General features: G+C 30.4%; 1 protein-coding gene across 7 annotated transcripts in view; it reads left to right on the top strand.

Annotated features, from left to right (window-relative positions):
- The window catches only part of CPSF6 (cleavage and polyadenylation specific factor 6), a 39260-nt gene extending 27258 nt beyond the window's left edge, over window positions 1-12002 (top strand). For 3 of the 7 annotated variants that reach the window (XM_034402765.3, XM_034402769.3, XM_034402768.3), the window contains one exon: window positions 6664-12002. The gene's annotated coding sequence lies outside the window, so the exon portion shown is untranslated. Of the gene's footprint in view, window positions 1-121; window positions 3330-6663 lie in introns of those variants that run through there. The other 4 variants (XM_087874113.1, XM_087874111.1, XM_034402766.3 and 1 more) reach the window with 2 other exon arrangements.
- The last annotated feature ends 783 nt before the right edge of the window (window positions 12003-12785 follow it).

The raw sequence follows: 12785 nt of genomic DNA, 5'->3' as shown, positions 1-12785 counted from the left end.
ATTTCATAATTTGAAATAATAGTATGTAATGTATACCTCAAATACCTAAAATTTGAAATATATTACTATATAATTTGCAATCTAATCATAAAATACAGTCTTTTAAATTTTCACTTTTTAGTTCTTAGGAGGAATTTGAATGAAGACTTGAATTTGGGGTTTTGAAAGATACTAGGAAACTTACATGAAAGTAGCTACATTTTGTCAATTATGAAAATAAGTAGCACTTGCCATTATGAGATAGAATGAGAGGTCTGCCTCAAGAGGGATACAGAGTTCTGTGTATTAATCATAAAACTCAAAGCAATCTGTTCTGAAAGTTGTATTTGGTTTCTCTGAAATAAAACTCATTTTTATTTTAAAAAGATGCATTATCTTGGGCACAGTTCTGAATCTGATGTAATGATACCATCTATGTTATATGAGGGTACCAGGTTTTTTATATAAAGGAAGATGGTTGAGGTAACAAAATTATGTTCTGTGACGATTATAGAACAACCAGCCCAAACTTACATCTCAGACCTTAAATTACGCAATAATTTGTCCATCTAAAAATATAGATTATCCAAAGAGTATATTGAAGGATAATGATACAATTTTAAATCCCAATTTTCACCTATGTCTTTGTTTTAATTAAACCAGATGCTATACTTATCAGCAGTACATAATCTTACGTTCCGGATGTGTCATCTGGTAATTAGTAATATAACTAGATGTACCTGTAACATGGTGACACAATTTTTTATCAGTTTAATGAATTTTCAGTACAAACCTAAAATATATGAAGGATATTGAACACACACACACACACACACAAAATGTATATTTTTAATGTTTTCCAAGTATAAATATGTTAAGTAGTCATATTAGGTTAGTGTCAAAAGCTTTTTCATCCCATAAGAGAAAGATTATTTCTGACTTAGGTAGAAAAACACTGCAAGATATCATCCTCAGACCCTGAGGAAATCAGTTTGCACAAGCTCTTCTTTAATGACTTCACAAAACTTCATTACTATGTGGTTTTTTGAAGTTTATACAGTATATTCAGACTTACTTTTCCTACTCAATTTTTATGAGTAAGATGAAACCATATATCTTGCAGACATACACTGCAAGAACTCTACTGCTCACCTTTGAACAAGAGTTTTTGAAAGTGCCAAAATTTGTTCTCTCTTTCTTCCTATGATTGAATCTTAAGATAATAATCACCTACATTTACTACAGCCATAGGAATTACTTGTAGTTCCTCTGAAATCAGATGTAACTTTCCAATTTTGTTTGGGGGTTAATGATTAAATGATCCCAAAATGGATTTTCACCTGGTTTCAATGTATTTAATGACATTTTTAAAAATGTGCCTTGACAATGTTCTTCTGGCTACTGGATTATTTTGGATGTTTTCATAAATTTCTGTATTTTTGTTATGTCTTTTGTAAATTGTCATTATAAAAGTACAAGAAAATTGTAAATATTTCAGATGTGTATCTATTTTCTTGTACTTAACAAAAAACCCAGAAATTTGTGTGCAAACAGCCTACAGATCATCATATTTGTTTTGGATGATACACATATTTAGATTAAAAGCTGAAAGCAACACGATTGCATAGAAATAACAATCACAATTTCAAAAATTGCTTCAGGCATGAAAATTGTAAATTATGGTATATCATGTGATGTGTTTAATAATTTTATGCTTTGTCATGAATAAGCATTTTAAAATGCAGGAATTTAAAAATGTTTTTAAGCTCTGGTGCATATTATACACATTACAAACAAGATTTTTAACTAATGTTTTGAAAGTTTTCAATTTGTTTTTACTTACTTGCTTACCATGATTTGTTCTTGCAACCTTGATTAAAAAGGGGATGAATCAACCTAGCATTGATAGATTTGAGCTTCATTTGACAATAAATTTATCTCTGTTCTCAAACCACTATAAGCAAACCTCATTGTAATTGAAAAGTAGTTTAAATGCACATAATTCTTGGTCAAATTTGTGTAAAATTTAAAGTGTGGCTTTTTTGTTTTTTACAAAGCATGTTCTTAAAACTCTTTTCTTTGTGAAGGAAAAAAAATGTTTCATTCTTGGAAAGAATATTTATATTCGCACATTCAGTGTAGTTTTCATGATCTAGTGGCTTCCAGATATGTTGCATTACTATTTGCATTTTCCAGTAGACACAAGAAATAATTACATTGGCTGAGGATGATAGAAATTATAATCTAGCGTATGCACGCTGCACCAGATGGGTATGGTGCAATACTTAATGAAAAGTGGAAACATAAGATTTCTCCATCTTCTCAGCATTTTATGTATAGGCATTGCACATACTAAAATGGTATCTAGCAGAATAGAATCAACACTTGTGTCCAAGCATAATGATTGTACTACTTCATCCCTTATCTATTTTGCATAAACTTTATATAAATAAATATACAAAATCATAATAATTATGTATCACATGCATATCAGCTGACTGAACCTATATTTAGAACATAAGATAGTTACATCCTGTTCATGACCCTGGTAAAGTGTAATATTAAATGGATTGGGCAGATGTATTAAATACCTATATTCATGGCTAGATTAATCAATACTGTTACTCCTGTCTTGAGAGGCAATGCTAATTTGTTCTGAAATCAGTGGAATGTATAGAGAGAATAGCTGGTTGGATTAGATAGTTGGCAACAACTATGTCTCTCCCTTTTATAATCCAAATTTTTGTTTAAAATCTTTGCCAGAAAGCATTTCTTTTAAACCTAAAAGACTTGATATTTGTATCTGAAATTCTTATTCCAGGTGATTGTATGTTTTATGTCTTTTTTGCTATAATGTTTATTTTACTGGTACTCTTTAGTACTGGTGGTTAAAAAATTGTGAATAATTATAAATCATCTTCCAGTTTTAGTAAGAATTATTTTGAGAACACCTATAATGGCAAAATGAATAGCAATTTTGTGCATGTTAGTAATTTTGCTATTATAATTGTACTACAGGTTTTATGCTGGTCCAGTTCCTTCATTTTCTCATAATTGTGGTTGTGAACACAATCATCCTTTTCTAATAGATTCATAACAAAAGTTGGTTTGAACTGCTTTCCTTATGTGAACTAATTTGATTTTGGAAGTGACAAAGATCATGGGGTTAAAATTCATTTTTCATCAAATATATTGAAGTGCATTTCTTGCTTACTGTGGTTTGAGAACTTTTAAAGGAATTCAACAGTATTCTATTTTATTTGTTGCAGTTTTAGTTTTATTAGTTTCTCATATACCTCAAGTGTGAAAATATATAGAAATATGTGAAAAATTAAATTATTTTTTGTGAACTGAGTGGAATTTATTATTACAGTTTGAAATTTTAAGAAATTGTGACTGATTGCATTAGGTTATCGGATCCTAGCCAGACATAACTATGTATCAATATGGTATCTCTTTTGCTTTTGCCACATCTGTTCTGCCACATAAATGAGTAGGAAGCTGCTTTCCACTAATGCAAACTGGAAACTTTTATAATTTTTTTTTAGTCCAGACAAGATAAGGAAACTAGCTTGGATTAAAGATAAAACGATTGTGGCTTCCTGGCTTCTTCATCCCTTACATGAAAGGAGAAATGGCCAAACCAAAGGAATCCCATGATGATGCACAGAATTTAACTTAGCCAGAATTGAGTTACCCAACTTGAGTTCTTGTAATGTAGCTGTATAAATAAACAAATACTAGACAAAACCAGTAAAAAAAATTCTAACTGATGTAAATGCAAAGTAAGATATATCACCAAAGTTTCATTTTGAATATGCAACTATATAATACTTAATAGTATTTAAAAGTAAAAGAACAGAAAAAACAGACATACATAATTGGACTTTTGTTGGAATACATTTTCCTTCCCAAAAGCTGAAATGCTAATGTTAGAGTCTCCTTGGAACAGAAAAGCCAAAGTATTTTATTTACAAAGAAATAAAGTATACATTTTTCACATACTTAATCCATTAAAATACATAATCCATTAAAATACAACAAGCCTAAAACTTCATAGAAGATTAATTTGCAACTATGGTTGTGTGGTGTATGTTTGAAAAATAAGTGTTTATGTTACAATATGGGTATTAATCTCATTGAGAATTTTGCGGTGGGGGAATCAGGCTCTGAATATAAGGAATTACAATAAACTAAAGAGTCATGGGCTTGCAGTTGTAAAAATAAAGTCAAGGTTTTGGGGATTGTGTATTGTGTGATGCTGCATCTGTCCTTCTCCATAATGCCCATAAATTCTGCCTGCTCTTTTAAAAATCAAAAATAATTTACCTGGGTTTGGTATCACAAGAGATTATTAGACTGGGAAATAAATTGCTCTAAAGAGTGAAAGTAGGAAGTGATTGAGAGAATGAGAAGTTGCCTAATCACTTTCACAGTTCCTAAACCTGCCTTATCTTTACATTTTTATTTAGGAACTATTCAAAAGGACTGAATTGCTATTTAGTGAAACCATTGTGAAACCTTTGAATAATTGTTAAAATTATTGGGTTTTTTGCCTGCATTTACATATTGCAGCAGACATTTCCACTGAAATAATTGGCCAATAAAAACATGTATTTAGTAGAAGGAAGAGAAAATTGGTAATTTTAAAACTATACCACCATTGTAATAATTTAATAAATATTGAATCTCTAAATAGCAATGCTCCTATAAAAATTTTAATCACTGAATATTTTCCAGTATATGAAACAGACTTTTAGTCTCATTTTGTGTTATAGTATTCCCAATCTACAACATGCTAGTATAGCTTTTTAAAAAATACTACCTACCAATGGAAATAATGTTAGTATAAATTCATTAATTTATTTATATTGAAATAGTTTAGAATAGAATCTGTATCAATACCTGAGAAGGTTGGAGTCTGTACTTAAATTTGCTATTGATAATCTTAAAAATGTGTTTACCAACAAGATAGTGTTTTAGAAATAGTTTATTATAGTTATTACTATGTTTTTTCATGCTTATTTCTTTAGGTACTTAATGGACACTGTATTCAGAATGGAAAATTCTAATAGTCCCGCAGTTGTCATTTTGTTCCTCTGAAACTGAGATTCCATTGTGCTTTATAACTTAAAATAACACAATTTATGTACATTTTGATTCATCTTAATAAAAACAACTTTAAAAAGGTTTTTAATGTGCAACAGAGGAAAAAATCCAAATATTTAATACTCAAAGTGAAAACTAATTCTCACTTGCTTAAAACCCATTGTGGGAGAAAAACACCAGAGAAGGGCATCTGAAATTTTTATTAATTGAATTAATTTTAATAATTTGAACTGTATCAGTAGTAAGAGTGATATTATGGCAGCTGCATATTGCTTTGTGTTCTGAAATTCTTTATCTAGATATCTGCATACAAAATATATCAATATGTACTTTTGCAAATGCTTTAAATTTTCTGGGTTTTTTTGAAATTATTGCTTTGTTGTTTTATGCTATATCCTAACATTCTTTTTTGGAACCATGTTCCACTGCATTCAGCGTGACTTACTTTACAGTAAGATTTAAAATTTCTGTTTTAAAACTGGAAACATTTAGGAGCTTGCTTCCTGCCAGCATTGGGCATAGGAATGAACAAACATGTGATGTATTAATGTATTTTTAAAATCATTTTTAATATCGCTTGCAATAGTTACCAAGCAGTATTTGTGTATTTATTGTAGATTTTATATAGAATATTCTATAATAATATTGTTATTAAAAAGTGTGGAACTTTTAAAAAGCTAATTAGCTAGAATCTAAAGATATGAAGTATAAATTTTGAGTGATTTGTTTCTGGAATTCGGGCACATTTTTTTGTTAAACCAAGCAAACTTTTAAAAGTAGTTTCTGATACAGCTTGAAGAAAAGAAAGAACATGTTAGCCTTTGATTGTCTTAAAAGGGGGGGTTGTATCACAGCTACCAATTTTAGTACAAATTAAAGAATTGTTCATGGTATCCAAAGTAAAAATAAGTCTTCCATGTGATCATAGCAGAGTTATGTAACTCTGGTGAAGTCTTTAGTAATTTTGCTATTGAGTTGATTTTGATATTTCGAAGTGCCAAACACTTACGTGATTGCTGCTTATAAATATCATACATGACTGCACCTGAGAGTCAATCATACTTGAGTGCTAGCTGTGCTTAGAAATGAGCCAGGCTCCTCTCATTTTTCCACATTTCTCTTAGTTCATACACATATTATCTAGTTGTCTGTTTATCTGATTTTCAAGCATGAACAAAAAGCTACATAGAGGAAAGGAACTGTTTATAATTTATCTGTCAGATTAATTTGTTTTTAACAGTTGTATTATTTAGCTGTTCACATAGTTTCATTTTTTAAAATTAAAATGGTTAAACAATGTAACAAAATGGTCTGGCTGATGCATAATCGTCTGTGCACTTTTTTGAATGTTGATCTGAAGAAACATTCATATTTATGTTTACTTTTTACAAAATTAGGTATGTATATATTCCTGTAATTTGGAAGGTTTTCAAACAAATTCTTGTTATTTCCATTTTTTATTTTTATGCTGAAATAGATTTGATGTTTGTAAATTGTGTATGTATAGTTAAACCACCATTTTTGCTTGCTGTGGGATCTAGCAAAATCTACATCACAAATTTTAACACATTACAGCTGAAGGAAGAGGAGCACCTCGCCAGAAAAGAAATGTAACTTCGTGGAAAGAGGCTTGTCCAGCAGTTTGCTTCTTGTGATCGAACAGAGCTGTAAAGGATTCATGGATAAATTGAACAGGAATAGATCTGAATAAAGCAAATCTGCATATATGGTAACCAGTAGCTCTCTTACTTTTTATGTTGCTTAGCTGTTTTTATTTGAAGGAACCTGTGTGATTTAAAACATATAGCTTTTTGCAACTATTACTGGTTATATATATATATATTTGACAATTAAAATGTGCAGGCAATTGGAAAAAAGTCAAGTAAATGCTTGTTTTTATAGTAGTTGGTTCTTGTTTAAATGTTCAAGATAATGTCTGTAAAGCGCACCAATTTGATTATAATAGATGTAGTGTTGTAATAAACTGTTTGATGGGGCTGATGTGTAAATCTGTTCGAGTTATTTGATGTTTACACCTCAGGGAGCGTCTTGTGTTCAGCAATATTTAATGGTGTTAAATGTCTCTAACAAAATGCATATTTTTTACAAATGCATCAATTTATTGTATTTGATGAACTTTATGATGAAACTAGAATAGAAATCACACTATTAGTTTATAGCCAGTTTTACATAGATGGTTTTTGAACATGCCTAAAAGTGTACCAAAAAATTAGTGTTTCTGATCCTTGTAGATTGAAATTCCATTGGAGAAGATTTAGACTTAAGTTGAATTAAAGTGTACAAAAGACTTCTGTTGTAATATACAGAACTAAATACCCTATATTTATTTACAAAATGTTAGAAAAAAACATTGGGCATTTTCAGATGATGGTCATTCTTTACTTTTTTGTTATGTCCTATTTCCAAATACTCTGATAGTGTATACATAGACACATAGTTGTAAACAGTAGGTACAAAAGAGTTACCTAAAAAACAACAACATGAAAAATAAAAATTCCAGCAGTTTCTTTAAACAGTAGAATGTACTTTGTCCTAATAAGCAGATGTAAATCTGATGTACTCCAGATTCAACAGTAGATTTATAGTCACGCTCAGCAATGTTGTTTGTTGATAAAAACAGACCTCTCAGATTCTTACTTGCACCTGCCTAATTTCTCCTTTCAATGCTGTCAACACTTTAAATGTTTACTATTTCCCCAATTTTACTGTAATTGGTTTATGAATTAATGAAAAACATTTTTAATATTTAATCAATATCTTAATAAATTGGATTATAAATTTGCTGAGATATGAAATTAAATACACCATATATATTCTGCAATTATAACTTGATAAAAACCATGATCAGTCTTGGGTTTTTTAATTAATATAATTGTGTAATAATTTTAAATAGCATCCTTGACACATCTACAGTTTTTAAGATAAATGAAGCATACATAGTAAAATATATGTGTGTTTCAGTTATACATAATAAGGTATCATCTGGATCTTTGTTTCAGTTTACCTGGGAGTAAATCCCTTTGAAAGTGGAATTTACATTTAAGTAAATATGCATAATAGTATGTATCCACTCATTATTAGCTGCACATGGAAACACTAAAATTACTATACTGGTTCTATACATAATCCTGCTCAGAGTAGAAATAAAATCTCTCTCTCTGATGATTATCCAATATGACTTACTTTACATTGTTATAAAAGTCAGTTTATCATGTGCTTAGCTCAGTCAGTGCAACTTAACCTACTGTATAGACTTGTCTGTTTCAAATTAATTTGTAGTTGTTAATAACTGGAGTTGTATGGATATGTTAATGTTCACTGAAAAGATTTTTATAATGGCTGCCTTTATCATTTTTGTACATTGGACATTCTTATGATTCATTCTTGGTTTGTTTTCTTGATCTAACACATTTTTATGTGAAATTGGCTTCTGTTAAGCATATTATTATGATCAATTTTCCTAATTAGTATGTGGAAATGTTAATATTAGTTTTGATTTAGCCTCCAATTTCATTGTGTGTGTGCGTGCGTGCGTGTGTATATATGTATAAATAAATAGGTAGTTCAGAAGTAAAAATCAATTGAAGTAAAATATTAAGATGTTTGGGTCCATATACCCTTTTTATTTAAAAGTTATACTCAAGGTTTTGAATTGTTTCCTTTGTGCAGAGCTGAATAGGTATATAATCAGAAAATGGGAAATTGTTCACATACTTGGAATGGCTTGTTTATCTAGGGTGGTTGTCGTAGCCCTAAGAATTCCAGTACAGTAATGCATATTTAATTAGCTAGAATGTGCCCAAAGAATCTGGACTAAAAACTGGAAACACCAAAAGCTGAAGAAACAGCCAGGTAAGTTAGATATGCATCATGGATAAATTTTATTTGGAAAACTTTAAGTATCCAAGAACCAAAATGAAAATAATTTAAAATCATAACTTACTTTAGTGTAACTTTTTACAGTTGAAAGGTAGTGTTATTGCTGTATATAGATTATTTTATGTTTTCTTCTCAAGATTTCCATTGCTGGCAATGGATTTGCCAAAAATCAAAGTATGAATGGTTTTTTTTGGATAACTTTTTATATATGTTGTGTGAAAGTTTCTGATGTGTGGTAGTAAATTGTGGGTAAAAATATTTTCCAATCTGAATTATTAATTTTAATTAACATTTAAAGAATTCCAAAGATATTAAGACAAATGAAGGCATTCCAGTTGTGATACGTCTGTGAGCAAACTCAGGATATATTATTGGGCATACTCAATGGACAGTAACAAAAATCTGGATATTTTCTAGGTTTCTATTGAAGTTTGTTTGGATTTCTGTATTTATTCTGCTTCTGACAGGAAAATGTGTCCAAGTAGGTACTTGATGTTCTGTATATAGATATTCGTAGATTAAAAAGAGGTAGTTTATGTTTTTATCAATATGAATTAAAAGCAAAACACAGAACTAAATTGATTGATTAATGTCCTTAGGTATGTCAGCATCTGCCTGTAATGTCATTGTCACATTTCTTAATGTGCATGGTTGCAGCAGGTGGTATTCCTGGAACTAATTCAAACTTAACCCAGAACAGTGAATTTATTAATTGGATAGTTTTTCTCTCAGTGCATTGAGCTAACAATACATATAGCTGGATAACTTTGTTTTTAGAATAAATTTTCAAATTGCATACTAAGCAGATATGCACTCTCTTGTTTTAAAATCTTGCCCATTAGCTATCATGTGTCTGTCCAAAAGCCTGATTGCAAATATTGCAGTGGGAATGCAATGCATGTTATTTATGTTTAGATTTCGTAATTAATTTTAGAGTGAAAATCCTGGTTAGTTTTGAGATTGTGTGTGCTTGACTGATTTTGATTATCCCTGGATTATTTGGTTGTTCAAGTTTTGTCAAATACGAACTGCAGGTTTTAAATGTATATAATGACTTCAGTTTTAAGAACTCTTTTGTAAATACAATATTGGATAGTGGTTAGATTCTCACTCCAACTTCAGTTTACTACTATTTTTTATATGTAGGGTCTTATTCACATTGTTTACTTGTTTGATGTAAGATTTCACAGCCTTAAAATGCAGCTTTTAATGTAAAAGCATTAAACATACTCTGTAAAATGTGCATACTTCAACTGTTTGTCAATCTTAAAAATCTGAGAAATAGGCAAAATTGTGTTAATGAAAATAACATTTTCATCTGAGCAAGAAAGAATAGTAGGGATTTATTTAACAACCAGATAGCTAATCTGAGAACAAGGTATTTTAAAAAGCACATTAGAAATATTTTATATAAGAAACTTTGATACTCCTTATGTATGTGTACAAACTATGCCATCAGCAAACATACACATGCTTATGTGAACTATTAATACATTTCATTTCCATCAAATATTGCTTTCTCTCTTTACAGTTGTAAATTATTAGTTTAAATAAAAATAATGCCACAGTATCCATATTACAAATGTAGATTATTTCAAGCTTTTGGGTACAGTCTTTCAAATCAAAAGTCATTTTTGAGAAGACATTCTCTGGAATAGCACATGGGACTGCAGCAGGGCAAAATGAAAGAATGTTGTAAGACCATATTTCTGCTGAGATCCAAAAATGCAATAAACATGGAACTCTGCCACACTTTGGATTTAGAAGCAAAATAATGCTTCAGATCATGCAGAGACACAAATGTAATGCCTATCTGCAACACCTTAAATAAGTATTTCTCTGAACTCGCACCCCTGCATCATGACGTTGGGAAAGGAGATAACTACTTTGAAACGATACAAACTAATGATATGTTTGCCCCTTATATACTCTGAATACTTTTTTGCCTTTGAATTTGAAGTGCTGCAGAGCCCTGCTTTCTCCATGGAGAATGACATCTTTTTTTTTTAATATTGTATTAAACTTTGGGGATTAGAGGATTTTACAATTTTCTTCCAACTCTGAGACAATTTATCTTTGTAGTTATTGAGAATCTTGTTAGGTAAATTTTTTAGAAGCTTCCACAAAATGTCGAATTAGTCAGCATTTCGAGTAGGATGTCCTATATAAAGGGGTGGGGAGATGAAAGCTAATTGCCTTATTGGCAGGTTATTGAGAAGTTGCTGCTGATGGTGGAAAGAGCCAAAATAGGCAGGTACCTCTTTGAAGAACTTCCTTTATGCTATCTATTCTCACATGACACATCAGGTGCACACTTGAAGCAGAGGAGGGAATGTTTTTCAATTGGATTCCTAGAATAATTTATAATTGCTTTTCTTGAAAGTGAAATTAAATGCCAAGCAGCTGTGATCTTGCATTCCTTATTGACGGATTTGGCATGATTTAGATACCAGCTTATTTTTTGTGAAACATTGAGATTCTATGAATTTACTTGTAAATACGTTGCCTTAAAAGTGGGGAGATTTAACTTTCATTTTATACTTCTTTAGTGCCTGTGGAGCTAACCACTTCTTCTTTATATACTTTTACATGGCTGGGGTTGGGATTTATTATGTCATAGTTTGCACAAAAGTTTACATGAAAGTAAAAGCACTGTGTACACTAAGATTTTAAATTGATTGGTATATGTAACCAACCCAGGTTCTTTTGACTTTCTAATACCTGGCAGCTCAAGAACATCTTGAATGTGTTGAATTTTTGGAACTTAAATGGCTTCACAAGGTAAGAGGGAATAATGTCATACTATATGAAATTTTATAAAGCAAATCTCTTCCTGTAGAAATGGCTTTTAAAATTTCATTTCACTTCTATTTGATCATTTGATAATTTTAATTACCCTTATTTCTAGTCTTTAGGTGACTGTTAAGAATTTGGTATTGAACCATTTGTTGGGTCTTTTAAACTGCAAAAGAAGTTTCCTTTTATGGGGAAAAATAAAGCACATTTTAATGAAAGCTTAAGTCTGTTTTGTCTTTTTTCATGGAACTATGGAACTTTTTTTGAAGTTAAATGTAAGCTGCTCTTTCTGAAAAAAGGAAAAGTAACAAGCTGAACAAAATACCTTGTGAAAAATAAAATAGAAACGTTAATCACTTTTTATGTCAATTGTTGCTATGTAAACACACAATGATTTACTACTGTTCTCTGCACACATTCATGCAAACAAATGTAAGCACAGTGTAATTTGTGCTTTGATGGCACAAATCTTTAATATTTCTGCTTTCATCCTAGTCTATAATGTACATTTGTATAATGAAATAATCAATTTACAGTATTTCCAGTTCTGAACTTGACCAAATATCCTTGCGAATCCATTTTGTTCTGTTCGTTTCATACTTGATTATTTTAACTTCCTTCTCAGTGTAAAATTTCTCTTAAAGCTGTCTCTACATTCTCCATCAACTATACTTTGATCCATTTATTTTCCCCACAGAAGATTTTATCAATGCCCTTAAAAATATTTTCAGTCTGCTAGTTCTTAATTTTCAGGTACTATCCTGTTTTCTCCTGAAGAAAGAAGATGAGCTACATTCCAGATGAACCCATATGAGATTTAAATTAAAAGACAGAATGGCAAAAGATTCAGATATTATTAAATTCAGAACCATGAACATGTTTCATTGGGACTTTAAACTTGTCCCTGTAACTTATGAAGTTTAAAGGTAACAAGAGTTAACAATTAAGACAAGCTGAAGCTCACATATATATATAGAATAGGGGTGTCAAACTCATGGCCC

This window comes from Pantherophis guttatus, chromosome 7 (genome assembly GCF_059756535.1).
Source record: "Pantherophis guttatus breed Tessera chromosome 7, ASM5975653v1, whole genome shotgun sequence".
NCBI classification, from domain to species: domain Eukaryota; kingdom Metazoa; phylum Chordata; class Lepidosauria; order Squamata; family Colubridae; genus Pantherophis; species Pantherophis guttatus.
The sequence above is the reverse complement of the archived record's forward strand: the minus strand, read 5'-3'. Positions and strand labels throughout refer to the sequence as shown.